The following is a 24247-nucleotide window of genomic DNA, read 5'->3' as shown; positions in this document are numbered from 1 at the left end:
TAAAAATATAGCTTAAAAATTTTATATATCTACTTTTTTTATAATCCATTCTCAGACTAAATATCCACCCTAGGTATAAAATATTGATATTATTTATGCTAATTTAATACTCTAAAATTAAAATTAATATGGATAGCTTTGCACATTATCCTTTTATTTAAGCAGACATTTATTTTTATTAGAATATCAGAGGTCACTAGGTTAGCAAGAACACGAATATAATATGACGATGATTTTTTTGTGTAAATTATATGAGAGTTTTACGTTACAACTTTTTCCCAGATGGTATATAGTTATTGCATGGACTGTAAATTTAACATATTTGACAATATTTTCACAAATTTTCAGAGGATTAACATTTCTATTCTATACCAATTTTTTTAAATATAAACTGTTTTTTAAAAAGGAAGCTGTACTGTATGCACTGAGAAAGGTTAAAACGTCCCCTAGATGTTTTCCGTAATTCTTAAATATTAATTTTTAAGTGTTTCTTTTTATAATGGTTGATTTCGCTTCGGTATAACGTGTGAAAGTGAAATCGGAGACATTTTGAAATTTTACACCATCAAAATCAAACGGCTAATAACTCGTAAATTGAAATTATGCGACATTGGTTTTTATACCTTCAAATACATTGGGGGTCATTAAAATTTTTAAAATCTTAGGGCTATTTAATAATTTAAATCTAATGGATTTTTCTTTAGCCAAAATTATATTCAATATGATACAATTTTGTCGTATTATGCTAATATTAACTAATCAATCTTTATTAGAAGATGCTTAAACTTTAAGATCATCGATGCCTAGTGTTGTTAGAAGCCCGATTTCAGATATCATGATCACACGTTAAACCGGTCTGTCCTAATATTTTTGTATGAAAATTAATTTATTGTAAAATGTTTTACAATTCAATGTGAGGTCATTGAAACCTAAAATAAAGATATGGCATGCAGGCCAGGTATATAGAGTTCGCGTTTATTATTTAGTTGAGATCTGGCACATTTATTTTGACTTTAATGATGCAAAACAAGTGATTTTTAAAGGGAAAAAAAGTGTACACTTAGCACGAATAAGATGAATATTAGAAAAATTAACATATCTAGACTTTATTGAAGCACTTTATAATAATTAAATGGCTTTGATAAAATTACGATTTATTAAAGTTATAATATTAGGCAAATTATTATTTCCATTAAAAATGTATGATATATATATATATATTCTAACTTTCAGAACATTCGTTCCCAACTTCTCTGTGAGTTTTTATACATGCGCACTTTCGAGATATTACATTACATTCACTATAATTTATTCTTGCACTGCATTGAATTGATTTGAGGCATGATCTTTTTAGAAACAATCCTTGGAAATAAGAGTTTTTTTTTAAAAAAAATAATAAATTATTTACCATCTTCACATTTATTGTTGTCATTAATGAATTGAAATTGTTTACATGTACATAATTTATTTTCACCACACAAGCCACTTTCACATTCATTTGAATCAGAACAAGATGCGAATAGTTCCTTTTCTTATGTTAAGTTTTTTTTTAATTTAAAACATGAAGGAATTTACTCTATAAGTAGAAATAAAAAAATATATTTATTGAGGCTTTGGGTTGAATGTTATCCCTTTCTATAAGTTTTATTTGTCTGAATTTTCAAGCACTTACCTCCTCTCTGAATTTTTTAATATAAATAATTTATCAAAGGTAAAAGAATTTTGGGAAGAATATGATACATAAGAGGCTGCATCAAGTAAATAATGATATATCTTTTTTTAAATCCAAAATTTTACCTTTCTATGAAATATAATAAAAAAAAATTAACATTTTTTGCTTATCACGTCATTACAAAAAAATCCAAGTGCTTAAATACATTATTCAAAGCGGAAATTCATGAGAAGATATTATCACGAACGCTAATGTATTTCCGAGAAATTTTTTGCGTAAAGTTTTTAATTAGATTAGAACGTATTAAACAAAATTTAATTCGAAAACATCTACAACATTATCGAAAAGAAAAAAAATATATAAATTTGAATTTGAATATAATTCACCTTTTAAAAAATACTTATTAGCACTAGCCTACCAATCAGGAATAGAAAGTGCCTAAAACGCTAAAAAAAAATTTAAACTGTAAACGAGATTAGTCTACACTTAACAGTCAATAATATTTTGATTTTGTAAATGAGTAAAATGAAAATAAAGTCAAAGTAGCATTTTTTAATATTATTTTTAATTTAAAGAAAGGCCATGATAATAGAACCAATACTTACTCAAAAACTACTGTCCTCAAAACAGACTTTCAAATTAATTAGATTCGTTTTAAATACAAAAATATTGTTTGGTATTATTTGTAGGTGTGTATTTTAGAGTTTTTTTTATGCCTGACTCCATTTAAAAATATGAAAAAAATCACTCCCGTCACCCCGGTAGAATTTATAAATTTTAATCATATCCATGGTTTAATTTAATCACGAGGTTCACAAATCTACTGTGAGAGGTAGAAAAATCGCTATTGGAATCTTTCATAAGTAATTATATGATTATTCAGAGACAAAATTTAATAATTTTTAATGAATATGAATTTTTCTGTAACAAATAATGAATAATCAAAGAAAATAAAACAAAATAAAATAAAATTGAGATCATCCTTTTTCGACGTTCAGAAAACAAAAATTAATTGGCATAGGTAATGGAATAATTAGAACCGTTCTTGTAAAAGCAAAAAGTAAAAAAAAATTTTTAATTTATGCTTGATAAATTATGTGAACCAATCTTCAGTTATAAACTTGAGTTAAGAACTAAATCGTGAACTCGAGTTATGAACTCGAAGACGAATAGTTCAATTCTTAACATCAAAATAATTATGTGGTAATAATAAATTAGAATCCTTTTTTTTTTACCTATGATAATAGATCAACTCAAGGAATGTTCAATTAAAGAGAATTATTTTTTAAAATAACTTGTCAAATATGACAAATACGCTGTTATAATGGCAATCTCCTTAAGTTGGACACTAATAAAATATAATTGCTTAGCGTGACGATTCATGCATTAAAATAAAATACAGCTTGAAACATCTTTGAATACAAGTCAGCTAATGGCACGCCATTTTGATCTCTCATATAATTTTTTTTTATTATAAATGATCCTCTAATTTTTTTACAGGGTTTTCATATAGTTTTAATATAAATTGTTTATGCGGAGAACCAAAATGGCCTGTCATCAGCTGATTTATATTGAATATCAAATATTATAATAAATAAATGGTCAGTCTAGCTATTACTATATGTCATCAATTTATAATTGAGATAGAACCGTGGATGAACTAATTTAAGTTTATCAACCTAGGGATTGATTTAGGACAGACATTCTCTCTGGCCTTGTCCCAAATTTATTTATAATTCTTTGTATAAAAATTAAATTTTGAATCTTTGGAAAAATAGATGGATGGATTGGATTGGTAGGATAGAATATATTTTTAAAAGAATTCATATCGGTGAAAAAATAGGTCAGATACAAGATTCTTAAGATAAACTATATACCTCTATAAATTTTAAATAAAACAATTGGGAATAAATATTGTAAGATTCAAAAGTTAAAATTGTGATTTTATTTTTATGAAACACAAAAAAATAATAATTTTCCAGTAATTGTTTCACTCTCAATGTGAATGCGCCATGAATTTCACACTAATACCAATCTCTAGATTATTATTTCCTTTTTTCTTTATATATTACGAATCTATAGCATAAATAGAAATAAAAAAAGTTTACTTTTAACACAATGGCCATTTAGGAAATAAAACCCAAGTTTACATTGACAAATGTTGTTAATACAGAAAGTTTCCTTGTGAAAATTTTCACATTCTATATGAAAGGAACAATTTGAACCTGGTTTTAATCCTAAATGTTTTATAAATTCAAAACTACATAAACTAACTCTATTATAAAAAATTACCACAATGTCGTTTAACGCACAGTAAACCATTTTTAGCATCACAACGAGAATCATAAAGTAGAAGTTTTGAATATTTTACACAATCTTCTCCTTCTTGGCTACTCGGCTCACCTGGTGCCCATTTCCTAAATTATTTAGAATAATTAATTCTAGATGTATTTTCATTTACAAATAATCATCCGATTTAGTGAATTGACATGTACCACCAATACATTCTGTCCTCTTTCTATTTAGTATATCAACAAATCCTAGTTTGTTGGGATGTCTTATAAATCCAATCCACACATCTGTAATACTTATGTTCTGATATAATTCTTCCTGTATTATCACGTAAATTGTGGTAAATAAAAATAACCATTTTATTCCTTTATTTCTAAAATATATTTTATCAAATTCAAATCCTCGAACTGATATATTTATTTAAAAATACAAGATATATACAATAGAACGATATAGAATGTCATATCTTTTTTGAAAAAGGCTAATATATGAAAGCCAAGAGAAGTCTAAAAATGAATGAATAAAGAATTACATCTATAAGATGAAATTTTTATCATAGGTCATTTTATACTATATATATTATTCATATTTTACTTTATATAAATAAATCAGTGAAAACTAATAATTTACCGCTGTTTCCTCATCTAAAAAGAAGAACGGGACGCTATTGGAAGTACAATTATATTTTATTGCTCTGGACTCTTTCATCACTTTGTTGTGATGCCAGCATTCACCTAATTTAGGTATATACCAAAAATCTACAGGGCAAGTATCTGAACATATAAGATATTCTTTAAATGGTATTGTGGGAAACAGGAATGGTTTTGATTTGGTCACTAAATACAATTAATAACAAAAATTTTACAATAGATTTATAATAACTTAATTAATTTTCTTGAATACGTTTAGAAAGGGACCGGGATATAATGAGCCCTAAAGAAATTCCAAGGGTTGATTACTTTAACTAAAATTGATTTTTAGCGAAAATTTTTTCTATTGTTAGTTTCCCATGGTAACTAAACATATTACAAAATTTTATATTTACCTCCATTCACATATAGATTCCTATAATATGATTAGGAATATAAAGGTTTTAGAAAAAATTTATCAAAAATTATAATTTTTTTGTTTGATTGGTTAAATAAAATCTCATGACTTAACTGGAGATTTTTTCTTAATTATTCAGATTATCAATGGATTTTTCTTTATTATTCAAATCCAAAAATGACCATATTAAGAATGATAACTATTAAAGTAGGGTAAGTAGAAATTGAGAGAGACCGGGTAAAATCGATTCTATCGTGTGCTTTGTGATACATAAAAAGTGGGAAAAAATCACCTCACAAAAGAGGGAGAAGTCTGCTTAAGAAATATATGTTAAGATTAAGATATATTATAATTATAGATGGCACCAGAGGAAATAAATAGAGAAAACAAATTGAATGATGGAGGAGATTTATGAATTCAGTTCATCCTTAAATAATTGGCACCAGAATTTAGAAAAAGAAGATTTTATGATTCCAATATTAATTAAATTTTATTACCGTTAAATTATTGTCATATACAATTATTAATTGTTAAGTTATTAATATATGATTTGTATTTGTGTAATCGAAAAATACTACTCTTTATCAGGCAGCGGATATTCCTATCATAAATATTTGGTCCTTTTATATTTTTTAGAATCTAACATTGTCATTATTTAAAAGGAAGAGAACAAAATATATTAGAGACCTGCAGGCCCGAAACCATATATTTATCCTACCTTAGTTTTAGCAAGGGCAAGATGGGGACAATCGAAAATATAAATCCTAACAGTTAAATCAGTTAGAAAATAATTTAATTATTTTAAAAAATCTAGGCCGAAGCATAATCAAAATTTTTAAAACCTTAACCAGACTAAAAAATTACATAAAATAACGAACATGGGCTAGGGGCTAAAGTTTGAACGATCATTAATTCCAGGCCTGATTCAATCTCTGCAGAGTTTGATTGATAAGTAATGAAAAAATTAATGTTATGACCAAAGGTCCAAACCCCGAGCCGGGCCCTTAAACCGGTTTTTGACTATTATTTATCGAACCTAAGTCGAATCTATATCCAAACCTGAACACGAGTAAACCAGTTTGACCATTTATAATAAATTTTCACATTATTTAAAAATATTCTTCCTCATATATAATTAAATAAGCTTGTACTTAGCGTCATAAGTCTAGCCGGTTTCTAAAGGCTCAAATCGAATGGTATTAATATAAACATTACTTGCTTTCAATTATTCAAATTTTCTTAAATTCCACGACAATTATAAAAATAGTAAATCATTACTCAAAAATCAGGAGAGTATAAATGAAAGTTAAATTTGTAGAAAATCATATTAGAAAAAAATTTAACTATCTAGCTTGTCCATTTGTATATAACATTATAGAAATTAAATCAAAAAATAATAATTGAGGAACACTGTTTTACTTTCAAAAAAAAATAAGAGAATATTTTATTTTACACAATTCTTATGTTGTGAAAATTTTTGGGGATAAAATTGACAATAGTAACAATATTTTTAAAAATTACCAATCAGAATAATGAATATTGTACATCTACATATAAAATGTAATACAATCAAAATCTCACGCATATAATATAATTTTAAATTCTATTTTATTTAATAAATTTATTTATAGAACTGTTTATTATATTTTTTACAGATTTATATAAATATTATTAATATGATTAAATCAAATGTTGCGTTTTGGCTAACAACAATTTTCCATTTTATTCTTTATGGTCATCTCGTATCTTAAGGAGATGGATATTTATTTCATCCAAGTTCTCTTCTAAATTATTTATGAAGCTGAACCTCAAATAATTATTTTCAAGCATTAAACAAGTTATGTCTTTAATGATAGTTTCATTCAATGTTGACTAATTTTAATGTTATTCGCACCTTTAGAAGTGGCCTGCTCAAAATGTGAGCATTTGTGGCCTTCTCATTTCCTTTAAAGAGATGATAACTTTACTAGAAAGTATTTGGTAATCCAAGTGATGAATTCACATGAAAAGGATTTGCATTTAAAATAACGCTCTATCTGCATAAAAAGATCTGTTAAATGATTCTCTATATCGTTTGAAAGAAATTGTAATATAAATAGGGATACAGAAATATTAAAGATTTTGTGGTTCCATCAAATTGAGCGTAATCGATATGATATGAAATTGATATTTAATTTATTACAAACAATTTATTAGCATATGCCTTAATATCTGTACCTTCAAGGTACTGTAATATAAATTTATTCCGTATATCAACTTATATTTCATTTTATTTTATTTTACTTTAAATTTACTTTTATTTTAATTTCAAAAATATTTTTCAGATTTATTCAATATACTAATTGACCCTTTTTTTTGTGTTGTGATATTCATTTTTAACTTAAATAACACACATTTTTTTAAGATCAATTGAAAATTGAAATGAAAGAAAAGTTTAGATATTATGTTTTCCTTTTCAATATTTAATTGGACATCTGATATTTTACTTATAAGTACTTATTTGAAGACATTGTTGAACTAGTTATCAGTATGCATATATGATCTCCCATCGTGAGTTAGATTTTACGATAATAACTTATTGCATATATAAAATTTATTTTTTAGGACTTTTTATCGCAATTTTCAAACACCCGCCAAAAAGATTAAAAATTTTATAAAATTAGAGATGTACATAATTGACATTAGTCCACTACTTTCTTTCCTCTTTGGATCCGGCCGCCTCTTTAAAATAGCCGGCTTTTGGCGATTTCCTATTAACTAAGCTGGATCTTAAATGAATCGATTATTTTTTATATAATTAAAATTTAAAGAAAAATGTAAATTACAATTAAAATTTTTTTAAACATTTTATTAGTTATAATTAGACCTGTGCGCCAATGTCTCAATCGACGGCGGCGGCATTTTTTAATTTTTTTATCAGTGTTCGGCGGCGTGCTAATTTCGCCGCCGTTGCTAATGAATTTAATTTATAAATTAATGTATTAGATTTTTTATAATTTATTTAGTAGCTCTCTTCTTCATTTCTTAAATTATTTCCTGTCTCAATTAAATTTATGTATCTTCTCATTCTCAGAAGTAGACTAAGGAATTCCTTTTTTACTAAGATCAGAGTCACATAAACAACATATAAGTAATATTCTATTGATTTTTATTATAACAAATTAAAATATAAATTTGGAATGCAAGCAAAATATAAAGTATGAAATATAATAAATCAGAATTCAGATTTATTAATTTTGAAATTGTCATCAATAAATAGTATTTTATCAAGATTCGTAAATAAGTTATTTTTGCAATTAATCCAGTAATGGGAAAAATACTTTCGCTAGGTGTACTGGTTGCAGATATATACAGAATCATCATAGTTAAATTCGCAATCCTATGAAGTTACAGTCCTTTTTTCTTCCAAAAGGTTAAGGCATCCTCTTCTGGGATGTTATGTTGGCTGAGCAAAATATCGCATTCTTGTTCTAGATTACTAGTTGTTATAATAGTTGCTTGGAAGGGAATGTTTACGAGCTATTTTATCTATATAGGAACTGGATGTTTGCCCATTATCTCATCTTAAATCTCACTCTGTGCATTTCTATCATGCTCTAAAAGTTTTAAATGCTTAATTAAGAATTGCAATAATGTCGTAGAATTCAAATTTAAATATTCTGAAACAATTTATAGATTTTGAAATCTGAACTTTCAAAATAAAGCTTAATAAATTTAATTTAATAAACCAGTTAAAAATTTAATACTAACCTAAGAGCCATTTTATATCTTTTATATTGTTGCAACATCTTGGTGTTGGTTTAAAAACATTTTTAGACTTTTAATGGTATTATTATTAATTTTTCTAATATTTTATTAACATTTACTTAGTGCCGAGAAAGGTTACTTGTAACTTATATTTTTACTAAAACATTTTATTTCATAACTAAAATAAATTGTATATAAATATAAGTCTAAAATTAAAATAAATTACTGTGAAAATGGATTATGTTTATCCGAATCTTCCTAATCATTGTTTCCCCAATTTTATCCAAGATTCACAATAATTATAATCAGGCATTATTGTGCTTTTCTTATTTCATTCTTCAAAATAAGATTTCTAAAGTACCTCCAGACATAACTTGATTTATGATTAGTAGAGAGAGTTGTTATTTCATAATTGAATATAGGGTAGTTTAAAACATGCAAGTCCATAAAAATATATGTATTGTTTGTGGAAATGAAATATGATGTAGGAATGAATGTAAATGATATACACTATTCTATTATATATAGCTATAGAATACAATTCATATTTTCATTTTATTAAATTCAAATTTAAATAATAACAATTTAATATATAAATATAATTAAACAGCATTCTAAAAAGTATATACGCCGCGCCGCTGCCACTCAATCGGCGGCTATTCAGGCATGAATAAAATTACCGGCGGCGCACAGGTCTAGTTATAATACATAAAATTAATTAACAAAGTAGTTTCAACATAAAAATAATCATATTGTCTCATAAATTATATTTATTATATTGTTAGTGGTTAATTTTCGAGACCTTATGTAATACTTGATTATCTAAAATCGTGAATTTACCTATATTTTAATTATATTTCAACCACTCAAAAATGTGGATGGGATAAAGAGAATTATTTTATAATATTCTTCTATTATCATTATAAGCATGGATGCAAGTCAATGCAAATATCGAATTCATAAAAATTTGCTTTGATTTTGAACTCATCTATCATACTATTTATGGAATTTAACAACATTTGACCTAATTATTTTAAATTCTAATATAATACTTAATGTCATTCTATCATGTCAACTAGATTGCATATATTATTTTTAATACATTTTAATGTAAAGTAATCGATGTTATAATTCTTATAAATAGATGTGCCAAAAGCTGACACGTGGACAGGGCAGGCTATAGCATTATATAAAATATAGACCTATATTATATTTAATTCTTATCTTTATTTTTTTTTGCTATTAAATATTAATAATTAAAAAATAAAATAATTTAAAAATCAATAGGTAAATAATAATATTTCATTTGAAATTTTGTAATTAACATCAATAAAATAGAAATAGATAAACATATATATTAAAGAGATGTTAAATATAATTTAATACATGACATTAAATTTATTGGAGAATTTAACATTTTGATATATATTTCCTAATTCCATTTATAAAAGTTGGGCCATGGGCGAGACATAAAATAAGTTTGCGTGTCTTGTTAATATGAAAAAGCTGAATTTACTGGTATTTTGACAATCTGATATTAGGTTAAAATTATCATATTATAAAATAAATAAATATTAGGGAATCTAGCTATAATAAACAACAATCAATCTTTAAATGGGTATTGCACGATATATTAGTTAGAAGATGATTTGTTTATTTTATGCATATTTATTTTCATAATAAGGGTCATAATCGTATTTATTTAAATCATATGTATAAATTTCTTCTTCCCTATATTCTGTATTTGGGGATTTCGCGGTGCCAGCACGTTCAAACTCCATTGCATATATATTAGGTCCCGAAACTTCTGCGAGTGTGTCATAAGGATAACCAGTATCATATTCAAATTCATAGTCAAAGTCATAAAAATCATCATAATAATATGTAAGATACATTTTTTGCATATCATCAATATTTGAAGTATCAGATTGTTTCATTAAATTGAGATTTATGAGAATCTTTTTCAGTTCCGCTTTATTGGATAAAATTGGATTTCGCATTTCTTTTTGTTTCCAGTGAGCATATTTTTTTGGATCGAATTCTAAGAAAATATAATGTATGTTAAAGTATTATTTTAGCATATTTTTTTTTATAAATTATTTTTTTTTTTAGAACACATTTAAAATTATCCTGATATATAAAAAAATTATAAGAATCCTCGATTATTTAAATACTCATTAAAAAAATGATTTATTTATTAATTATATCCTTATGTATAACTTACGACCTATACAATTTCTTAAAAATATTATAAATTCTCCCATAATTAAGGTTAAAAAAAGGTAACATTGCTAACCCTTTGGAAAATGAATAGGATACTAAACAATACAATTTAATTTTTAAATCATCATTACTTTTTTTCTTCTTGTAAAAAACAATTCCTAGCATTATTCCACATATTAGAATTAAAAGTATGGCGATTAATATTATCATGAGTAAAGGATCTTGTGGCTTTTGGATTATTTCAATTTTTTCAATGCATCCTTGAATAATTAAGTTTAAAAAAAGAATTATAAAAAGTTCGAAATTTGTTTTTGAATAAATTCTTTAAAAAATATATATATTTCATGGGAAATAAAAAATTAAATTTTTACCCTCATAAGGGTCGAGGTAAACATCCTTCCGTTCCACTGTGATTACTTCTTGTAAATTTTGTATATTTATACTAAATTCTTCTACGAAAATATCAACAATATCCGACGAAATATTATGTTCAACTTTACGGAAATATAATATTACTTCAATCTTTGTCGCGGTTTCTCTATATTAATGTGATTATAAACAAATATCTATTGTTTATCTATAAAATATATGCAAAAAAAAATTTAAAAAAATTAAAATTGCTTATCAAAACATAAATTTTTCTGAGAATTCTCAACAAAGATTTTTAATTAACTGTCTAATTTGAATATATATTATCAAATTCTGTCAATTCTAACTTCAATGCAAACTCCTAATCCTCGTCTACTATTTAAAATCTATTCATAAATTCTTTAATCGATGCCTACAAAGATAAAATTGAATATCTACCACCATATTCACCCAAATCTAATCCCATTTTTTGGTATATTAAAAAATAAATTTCGGGCAATCACCCCTCGACCTAATTCACGAGATAAAATTTTACCAATATTGTTGAGCTCTTTTGTGGATTCATTCCATATGATTATACGAATTTTTACAATCAATAATATCTGGATAATCACTACAACTGATTAATTAGGTAATCCCTAATAATTCATTTATATAATAATTTTAATTTTTACTGTTTTATTTTCTAAAAAATTATCTTCGAAGTCGAAACATATGGAATGATTTTAGAAAATTTTGTATACCTAGTTTTTATATATATGCACATTATTTTATCGAAATATTATAATAAGATATATATATATTTTATACTTTTATAAATAAATATTTAAACTTAAAGAAAAGAAATCCTAAATTTTAATATAAAATTACATGAAAGATTCAAATATTAGGAGTTAAAAATCTCTTTCTTGAGAATTCTCAGATAAATTTATATTTTGAAAAGCAAATTTAATTTTTTTTAAAGAAATTTAAATTTTTCTTAAAAATTTTTTTTACGTAAAATATATTTCATAAATAAACAATAGGTTTTTGTTTAAACATTATATACCCCTTCTACTTTTCATTATATCTTATAATCAAATATTAAATATGCTTTGTTTAGGATTTTTTGTTTTTAATTTATATTTTATATATTACATATTTTTCACTATAATGCATCCAACATTATAGCTAGTGTTGTTAATTTGCTTGATCGTAAAATTTACGATCCAATTTTGTGCCCAGCTCTTCTCGGAGCACGAACCGGGGTTCAGACCAGTGGTTTAGACTTGGGATTTAGATAAATAATGTTATTCAAAAGAGTTAAAATAAAAATTATTTATCAAAAATATAGAAACAACGAAATGCAATAGCATTTTCTGGGGTTAGATAGTAAAGCACTGCAAGCAACTCTTAAAAAATTTTTAATCGGAACCACCTAGGGCTTAGAAATACCAAAAATTAGGAATAGAATGAGTTATTATATTAGTCGAGCGATTATTTCCAGCTACATCATCCAGTTTAGAATTAGATACGAACTTTCTGGCTGGATTTGTATAATTTCATCTCTATTTTTTAAACACGTATTGATAATTTTTCTAATTTTAGAAATCACATGATAACATTATTTCCTAAATTCGGCAAGATTGAGCTTGAATAGTTAAAATACTTTTTCGTTTTTATTTAGAGGTTAGGGGTTGTTATAATCAAGCGTCTTTTTGTCCTGCCTATTCTGAAGTCAAAATATATAAAATTTTCAATTTATACTTTTTATATAGTGTGTAGCTATAATTGGGTAATTGCTAAATACAGGTTAGCTTGGTACAATCTTCAGGCACTTGACGAAGATAATCCTTTAAAATTAAGGTGTTTTAATTTATATTAATTTGTTCCAAATTTAAGCCTTTATCTTTTTGAGAATAACCAACCAGAGTGATATTTTTCGGCTAAAAACTTGGTCTAGCCAATTTTTTAACCAGATTATATTTGGTTTGAAGAAGTTTAGAATTAAAATTGTCGTAAAATTAAAAAAGAATTATTAGAAGTTTTAGTTTAAGTTAAAATTTTTTGTTTTTCTCAACATGTTCTTTCAAGTTTTTAAAAGTAAACGTGTTATTTTTGTAAACAAAGATATTTTTATCTGAACGGGTTTATTTTAATTTAATCGTCATCGTGTTTCATTAAATCATCACAACACTGAAAAATAATAATTAATAAAGATAACTTCAAAAATATTTTAAGAAACGGAAATTTTATTATAGTTAAAGTTAAATTTCATAAAAAAAATAGTTTTTTAAAAAATAAATAACCTAAAAAATAATAATTAATACAACTTCAAAAATAAAACAAAACGCTTGTTGATTGTTGAGGATAATTATGGAAAGTTTAAAAACTGATGTGTTCAAGAGATAATTGTCAAGAATATTGATATCCTATAAATCCTACAAAAGTTTTGAAGAGGGTTAACTATATATAAACTATCGCCTAGCGACATTTTATCACACGACACTTTATCATGCGACACTTTATCATGCGACACTTTATCACGACGACACTTTATCACGACGACACTTTATTACGACGACACTTTATCACGACGACACTTTATCATGACGACACTTTATCACGACGACACTTTATCACGACGACACTTTATCACTCAGTCATTTGATAACGCGACACTTTATCACGTGACATTTTATCATGATATACTTAAAACTTAATTTATTATAATTGCAAAGTTAAATTTTGATAATATCTCATTTTTTGACTTTCATCATTGTTCTAATTATGTATAAAATATATATATATAAGCCTCAAATGTCAATCAGATGGATTGTAGACATCTGATTGGAGGAAAAAATTATTATTATTTAATGTAAAAAAAATAATAATTATTATAATAATATATTTTTTTTTAAATATATATTTTTGTATAATTAAATTATTAAAAAAAATTGTCAAAGTTTTAAAGAAAAAGATTATTATAAGAAATAAAGAAATTTTGAATAATTAAAATAGTATTTTGTTATACTTATTCTATCGTTTTATACAATTCAATATCAACTATGGATATCAAGAATACACTTAAAAAATCATGATATACTTAAAACTTAATTTTATATATTTGAAAAGTTAAATTTTGATAATATCTCATTTTTTGACTTTCATCATGATATACTTAAAACTTAATTTTATATATTTGAAAAGTTAAATTTTGATAATATCTCATTTTTTGACTTTTCCGTCTAAATTCCAATATTTAAAAAAAATTAATTTTTTTTATTGAGAAATACTCATATTTTAATTTACATAAATATAATTTTTTTTAACTTAATTATCATCTTATATAGGGAAACAGGAGACATAAGCAATAATTTTCTATTTATACTTTTTATTAATAAGTAACTATAAATCAATAGAACACCACACTTAAATTAATGTGTTTATATATTGATATTTTTTAAGCTAATTGTTTTTTCACAAAGATTTATAATTTTTACAAATTAACGTTTTGTATTTACCCATAAATATAATAATATTTTTTTTTCTATATATACCTCAATTTTCTATATTATTATATATTAAAGAATATTTTTTTTATTAATTATAATGTTTGAATTAGGATTTAAATCGAAAAATAAACCTACCTTTTATATCAAAATTACGAATATACTAAATTTAGGATAAATAAAAATGAATCAATATGCTGGAGATGCGCCAAATATAAATCTCTAAAATGCCATTCTTTTATTACAAAAAAATTGAATGATATCTTAAAAGGTCCCCTTGATCATACTCATGAGGGTAACATTTCAAAATCTTATGCCCGAAAAGCAATATCAGAAATGAAATCCAAATTAAGTGAATATTCTAGTCCTTCTTTGGTCCATGCAACAACATTGTTAAATTATGATAATAATACCTTGATGGTTATGCCAAATAAGTCTGCCCTTTATCGATCCTTACAAAGGCATAAAAAATCGATCTCTACCATTATATTGCCTCCTATCCCTAAGGATCTCACTTTCTTATATCCGGAATGTTACAGGGATATGCTCAAATATTCTGGGCCAGATGATAATTTAAGATATATAATGATGAGCACGGACGAACTACTCGAAGGATTATCAAGATCGGATATATGGATATGTGATGGTACCTTTAAAATTGTACCTGAAATATTCTTCCAACTTTATACCATCCACTTTCAAATTGCACCGGGCGCGAATCCTGTTGGTATATATTGCTTATTACTAAATAAAACGGCGCATACATATGCAAGGATGATAAAAGTAATCATATTATATATTTTAAGAGATGTAATTTAAATTTTATTATAGGAGCTGAAACAATTACTACCAGGGGCGCATCCGAGGAAAATATTGTTGGAATTCGAACAGGCACAGATAAATGCGTTTAGAACTGGGTATCCACTCGCAGATATCCTTGGATGTTATTTTCATCTAAAACAGAGCGTTAATAGAAAAATAAACGATTTGGGATTAAAAGAGATGTATGAGTCGAATGACGACTTTCGATTGTATAGTAGGTGTTTATCGGCTCTTGCATATGTCCTAGAGAATGATGTTGGAAACTCATTTGTTACTTTGGCAGAAATATTTGGTGAATTGAATGGCTCATCTGAGCTAATTTCCTACTTTGAGAAGACCTATATCCGAGGACGTAGAAATCCCAGTAAAAAAATATTTTTTTTATTATAAATTTATGTATTTATAGGGCAACGAAATAACTTTGCAGCGCCTTTATATAATGTAAGACTATGGAATAAACACAATTCCACGTTAGAAGGTGTCGCCCGAACAACAAATTGTGTTGAAGGGTAGCACTATGGAATATCCCTATACCAATGTTCTCATCCAACACTATGGAAATTTTTAGATGGGATACAAAAAGATATGCAGAAACAAAACGCTCTATATCTTCAAGTCGTTATGGGAACAACACCATACTTATCAAAGAAATATGAAGATATAAAAAGACGAATTCAGATTTGTGTTTCAAATTACGGATTGTCGGATTCTTTAATATTTTTAAAAGCTATTGCCCATATTTCGTGCAATTAAATATATTATAAATAATTTATATTTTTTACTCGTGATATATTGATTTATAGTTACTTATTAATATAAATAGAAAATTATTGCTTGTCTCCTGTTTCCCTATATAAGATGATAATTAAGTTTAAAAAAATTATATTTATGTAAATTAGAATATGAGTTTTTCTCAATAAAAAAAATTAATTTAAATTTTTTAAATATTGGAATTTAGACGGAAAAGTCAAAAAATGAGATATTATCAAAATTTAATTTTTTCAAATATATTAAATTAAGTTTTAAGTATATCATGATAAAGTGTCGCGTTAACATAAAAAATTAATTTAAATATTGGAATTTAGACGGAAAAGTCAAAAAATGAGATATTATCAAAATTTAATTTTTTCAAATATATAAAATTAAGTTTTAAGTATATCATGATGAAAGTCAAAAAATGAGATATTATCAAAATTTAACTTTTCAATTATATTAAATTAAGTTTTGAGTATATCATGATAAAATGTCGCGTGATAAAGTGTCGCGTTATCAAATGACTGAGTGATAAAGTGTCGTCGTGATAAAGTGTCGTCGTGATAAAGTGTCGTCGTGATAAAGTGTCGTCGTGATAAAGTGTCGTCATGATAAAGTGTCGTCGTGATAAAGTGTCGTCGTGATAAAGTGTCGCATGATAAAGTGTCGCGTGATAAAGTGTCGCGTGATAAAGTTACTCCAAATCATAAACTATATCTATAATAATTACATATGCGAATGCTAGGTCAAATTGACTTCAATCAAAAGCACAAAATATTTAAATGGTTAGTAAATGAGATTAATGTAGAATAAAATAATAAACAAAGCTTTAGTTTTTAATCAAAAATGTATAATAAGATTTAAGATTAGTAAATGAAATTTATTTTTTCTTAGTTTTCGTTTATCTGAACCCCTAATCTAAACCATGGGTCTGAACAAAGGGTCTGTGGTAGGGGTTCGTGCTCAGAGCTTAGTTTAGTCGATTTTTAGACCCAAACCCCAGGTCTGGTTACACAACCAACCAATTAACAACACTTATTATAGGGTTAGAAATATAGAATATGATAAATAATTTTAAAATTATAAAATAAGAATTTTTTTAATTATTCTATTTTGCCATATTGTGCTCCGATGGAAAGTTTATTTATCTGCAAATTTAATTAAAGCATAGATTAATGATATTTTATTTAAAAAACTTATATGAATAATAACGATTTAATGAATAATTAGTTAATATTCATTATTTCATTTTTAAGAGTTATTTATTTCAATTTTTGCTTTATCTATCTTATTTTATTAAACATTATACTATAGTAATAATTCAGTGCAATATAATTCATTTTGTTTTGAAATTATTATCATCAATTTAATGTTTTTCTCAGTATTAATGATATTTACAGGAACGGACGTTATTAGTTTAAAGATTTACAATTCCTAACTAATATTAAAAACAGATTTGAGAAACTTTACAAATGCTTGAATTTCAAGACAACACAAATTCTATTTTTCATAATAAAGGTTATATAAATAATAATATCAAAACTTTATAAATTCACTCATTTTGAAATTTATATGAAATAATGGTCTTTCTATCAAATTACTCAAGGGTATGTTGTGATATTATACTTAAATTAAATATGTAACTAAATCAAAAATCTACATGGTTATTTAGATATTTCGCAAACTAATATTGAAAAAATACAATTTAAAAAATGTTTTTTATTGTTTGGTTCGAATTGATTCAAACCTGTTTAACATCATTTATAAAGGTTCTTTTTACTTTTTTAAAAAAGTAGGTTCAGATATTTATAATTTCTATTTAGCGGTTTATGGTTCAATAGAGGCCCCTGTTTATGATACACAAAAAAAATATTACTTTTTAAAACAAAATTACCGATAAAATATTATTTACCTTAAATCGAATCTGAGTGATAGAAAAAACTCTGGGATTTTATTCTTCAAAATATTGTCTAGCTATATATATTGTTTATATGGTTAATAAAAAAAAATAAAATTATTTGTTATAACCAGGGTTTCGAACCGTTTAGTATAACGGTTCGGTTCGTTCCGGTTTTTAGTTTAAAATTTTATAAAGGTTTTGTTCCATTTCGGTTTTTTAAAAAAAATCATATCGGTTCGGTTCGGTTTATAATTTATAACGGTTCTTTTCGGTTTGTTCCGGTTTTTATAAATTTAATTTAAAAAAAAATTAATCATTAACCATGTATATATTAATTTTAGAGAAAAATCTTTTTAGTTTATAATTTCTTATTTAATTTATCCATGATAATCTAATAGATATTTTTATTAAATTTAGTAAATATAAATTAGACAAATTAGTTTTTTTTATTTCATAAATAAATAAGATAAAAACAAACATGCGTAAATACAATAATCAATAAAATAATATGTATACTATACTATTTAGGTTTAAAAAGAGAATTCGAACGGATAACTAAAATATTTTTTAATATTTCAGGATATAATTTAGTTCTTTGCGCAGAGAGTATAAACTTAAGGCTTGAAAATGCTCTTTCTACGGAGACCTGCGTAGCTGGAACTGCTAGCACAGTTATAGCTAACTTATAAAGTTCTGGCATACTATTCTTTACATTTTCCCAATAATTCAAAAGATTAGTATCTTTTTCTAATCTCTCTTTATTATCAAATGACCGAATTATTCTATTTCTATACATTTATTATAATTTTCGATGCCCTGAGAATTATTCTTATTAAGACTTTCATGCGACTTTAATAAATCTTCAAAATCATCATCTAAATTATCCTTCGAATACGAACACGTAGGCATAGTATTTAGAATTTCAATATTCTGATTATTTAGATTTTGTGTCAAGTTCCAATTTTTACAAAGATGTTTTCTGGCGATCTCTCTTTCTTCAAAAGTTAAAAATACATTATATCTAGGGTCGAGATAAATAGCAGAGCAAAAAACTTCATTTTTTAAATTTATTTCTCATGCTTTCATCGTAGAAACTAAAAGTCTGGCAAATGGAGTGTCTACTTTACTCGTTTGCATGAGACATTTGATCCACGCAGCATAAAAATCGCCCATTGTCAATTGTTCACTTTGTAAATATTTTGTCAAAACATAAGCTGGATATAAAGCTTTTAATATGTCACTAATTATTTCCCATTCATTCTCTGATAAACATTTTTGATCGCTTTGGAGCGATATTTCTTGGCAAAAGCTTTTTAACTCTAGTAATCTCTCCAACATTAAATAGATAGAGTTCCATCTTGTGCAACAATCTATTAGTGGTTTTTTCAAATTTAATTTTGAGAGAATAGCCATTGTTGTCTGATTTCTTATTTTTTTGCAGATGTTTCTTGCTTTATTTATAATGACAATTTCATTTGAATTTTTAATGCAATCATTAATTGCTAATTGAAATGTATGTGAAGCACATCTAACACCTATTAATATGGGTCTGGCATTTGATGCAAGATTAATATTTTCAATATTAAAAGGTTCTTTATTTTCATCATGAATTATATCATTATTATTTAAATCATCATTATCTATATCATTATTATTTAAATCATCATTAATTAAATAATCGTTAAGGTCATCATCTTCATCATCTTCTTCATTGTGTAGTATTAATATCTTAATTAACTTAATCATATTTGCTGCATTATCGGTGGTTATTGTGTAAATCTGCTCAATTTTTATTTCATATTCTTTTAAAACATCTAGAATAGTTTTTTTAAGATATTCTGATGTGTGTCGTTCTTTAATCACTTTCATGCATAGAGTCCTTAATTTTATTTTTCCGTTATTTATAAATTAAATATTAATCCCCAATATGGACCTATCATATCTAGTTGCTATATCTAATTTTAACGAAATAAGTTTTTGATACACTTCCTTTTTTATATTTTCCAAAAAATCTAACGCCATTTTTTTAATATTATTGCGTATTCCGAATTGATAGTTAAATTTCCACCCAATCCTATAATTATTGGATCTATAATATTTCGAAATGCTTTGTCGTCAATTTGGCCTACCGTGAACTGTTATTAGCTGGGTGCAGGAGCGGATTAAAGTTTCTTTATTTATATTGATTTGTATTGTAGTAGTGTTGGACTTAAAAGCATCTTGGATTGTATTATACTGGTTTGCAGTTTTCGTTATTTGAATTTTTTTAATAGTCAAATTTTCTTTCTTTTTTCTTAATAATTTGAATTCCCTATTGTGGAATCTTTCTATATGTCGTTCAAGATTTGCAGCATGGTCTCCAGTTAAGATCTTACCACAATCTTCTATTTTACAAATAGATTGATTTTTTATGATATCTAATTTAAAAAGGAACGCAAAGGATTTGACTTTTCCCGAACCATTTAATAGATAACTAAAAAGCTATATGGTGATAGATGAAAATCTTTTATTATATAAATAGAATAAATAAAAAAGCTTAATAGAAACAATTTTACCTTCATTTTTATTTTTTTAAATAACTTGGATTATAGAATTTAAATGACAATAAATAAAATGGTCAGCAATAAATATTTTAATGATATAATAATTTTTTATTTAGAAAAATCATATTTTTTTTTAAATTCAGAATTCTAATATTTATTATTAAAATAATATGTTAGTTAGCATTTACCATTATCATATATGCAAAATAAAAAAAAATATGATTAAAGAATGGCATTTGTAATGAATATTTTTCTAAATCTGTATTTTTAAATAATAAAAATCTTACTATAAATCTTCAGTTTAAATAAGTTAACTAACATTGCATTAAATTATTTTATACTTTTATTTATTTGTGTTTTATATTAAATAGACTTACATTTAAAAATAGGAATTACATTTTGATGTTAAACTAAATATAACTAGTATAGTTTAATTCAAATTACCCACTCTGATATATTCTATATAAACTAAGATAAACTTTTTTTGAATATATCAATTAATAAGAAATTATTGTAAAACAATATTATATAAAAATTGGTCAGTACTTTATTTCTGTTAGATGTTAATATAATATGACAGAATAGGTAATTTAAGTTAAACTATAGTATTTATATTTAGTTTAACATCAAAATGTAATTCCTATTTTTAATTCACTGTAAGTTTATTTAAATATAAAACACATTAATAAATAAATAAAAGTATAAAAATAATTTAATGCAATGTTAATAAACTTATTTAAACGATTTATAGTAAGATTTTTATTATTTAAAAATACAGATTTAGAAAAATATTCATTACAAATGCCATTCTTTAATCATATTTTTTTATTTTGCATATATGATAATGGTAAATGCTAACTAACATATTATAATAATAAATAATTTATAATATTAGAATTCTGAATTTAAAAAAACAATGATTATAAATAAAAAATTATTATATCATTAAAATATTGCTGACTATTTTATTTATTGTCATTTAAATTCCATGATCCAAGTTTTTATAATGAGATAAAAAATTTAATTTAGCCAAGAATAATTATGTCTGATTTTAAGATATCTTATCTAATTAACAGATAAATTGTCTAATCTCTTATAAATTAAGTATTTAAAGAAAAAACAACAAACCTGGTATTATTTGATATATAATGTTGATAATATAAAAATATTTAATTTGATATATAATGTTGATAATATGGAAATATTTAATTTGAAAAGAAATCACCAATTTAAAAAATGCCCCCAAGGAAAATTAAAATTTTAAATTTAGGTTAATAATTTAAAATTAATTATTTTTAAAACCGTTTTGAACCGGTTTAAACCGGTTCAAAATATTTATAACGGTTCGGTTTGCTCTTTTTATATTTTCTTCATAACGGTTCGGTTAAGGTTACGGTTCAGAAAATCATAACGGTTCATTCCGGTTTTGCGGTTCGGTTCGGTTCGAACCCCTGGTTATAACATAATGAAAGTGTAACAAAGAATAAAAATACATTATGAGAAGAGAAGAGAAGAGAAGAGAAGAGAAGAGAAGAGAGAGAGAGAAGAGAAGAGAAGAGAAGAGAAGAGAAGAGAAGAGAAGAGAAGAGAAGAGAAGAGAAGAGAAGAGAAGAGAAGAGAAGAGAAGAGAAGAGAAGAGAAGAGAAGAGAAGAGAAAGACCATGTCCTGGTTTGTCCTCTTTTTTAAATTTGTCCCTAAAGATATTTTTAACAGGACGCCCTATTTTGGGATTTAAATTATTTTAAAAAATATTATCTGTTATTTATACTTTTTTTTGGAAAGCAGTCACTTAGACTCTTCTCTATTTGCATCTAAATAGCCTCGTTCTTTTTAGGTAATCTAGATGAGGCTATACAGACTGCCAACAGACTACTTTAGAAATAAGATTAATAAGAACACGGCCTTGTGATTAAAGGTAATATTCCATAAATTGTGTTCACCTATTAAAGACAAAAATTTGTTTAAAGAAAGTTCCTTATTTCCAAAACAATCTTCAAAAATTATCTATTTTTATTTAATTTAATTTTAATTATTTAATAAATACATTTTGGCGAATAATTAAAACCTCCAATATTTCTTCGAAATTTAGTCTTGTTTTTTTTAATAAATCAATTTGATTTGTATAAAAATTACTATTTAGTCAGAATAATATAAAAATTGAATATCATTAAATATTGGTTGCTCAGTTAATAAACAATATTTTATGAGTAAAAGTATAATTTCTTAACAAAAAAAAATGATTATTAAAATAATATTTTGTGGTTAATTTTTTTTAAAAAATTAAACGTTTTTTTGTGCCAAAATGGCAATATCGAATAAAATATTGGAGAAATAATAATAACCATAATATTTATATATGAATTTTTAAGCAAACCTGAATAATGATTCACATTTTAATAGACTAATATAAATTAAGATAAATTTAATTTTCGGAACTTTCTGGACCTGTTCCAGTAATTTCTTCCATTCTATTCCTCAAAGTTCCTTGCAGGTCCCTTAATTATAATGTTAGCGTAAACATATATAAAATGCTCATTGATTAACGGTAACAATTTATATATACTTTATTATCTTTAATAAAAAATAATTTTCTCACTCTATTTTCGGCCTCCTTCAAGAATAAAAATTTTTGATAGGCTGTTAAGTTATTTACGTAGTTTAAGGCTGAAAATTGGAACGTACCCTTTAATGAACACGTGTATAAATCCCTAACTTATAAATTATTTTAGTTTTATTGACATATTTTTAATAAATAAATACTAGGGCCACAATGGAAGGTATCTAGTTTCCTAAAATTATCATTGCACACACAAGAGAAACTTTGACAATGGCTATGTAATACGGTTGCAGAGCATTCCTCCGACGATGCGCATATTTCGCCTAATTCTTTACCTATATAACATGATTGTAAGTATATAGTTTATGAACTAATAATTATGTAGGGATATTATAAAATATACTATATCAAAATATATACAACAAATTATATAACCTTTCGCACACTTATTTCCAAGTAAGAATTCTGCGAAAGGGCATAAACAAAGTTTTTCATTGCAATAACCTGTCAAACATTCTTGTCCCACTATGCAAGGCTCTTTAAAATTTTTTTCTAAAATTAATTATTTAGAAAAATTAGTTATGGGATTGAAATATTTTAATTTAAATCATATGAAAAAGATAGAGAAGAAATATGGAGAGTACCGAATTTTCTTAATTTTATAAAACTATTATATTGAATATAATATTTAATAAAAGTTAGGTAAAAATTTTTTTCTGACGAATTTTTATTGGCAGCTTGGTGTTCAAAAATTATTACAGGTTAACTGATAATGCTTTCCAAACCATGGGTAGGCAGGTAAAAAAAAAATTTTAAAAAATGGTGGATGG

The sequence above is a fragment of the Gordionus sp. m RMFG-2023 genome, chromosome 3 (genome assembly GCF_954871325.1).
Source record: "Gordionus sp. m RMFG-2023 chromosome 3, tfGorSpeb1-WG-v2, whole genome shotgun sequence".
Taxonomy (NCBI): domain Eukaryota; kingdom Metazoa; phylum Nematomorpha; class Gordioida; order Chordodea; family Parachordodidae; genus Gordionus; species Gordionus sp. m RMFG-2023.
Note: the sequence above shows the minus strand (reverse complement) of the source record.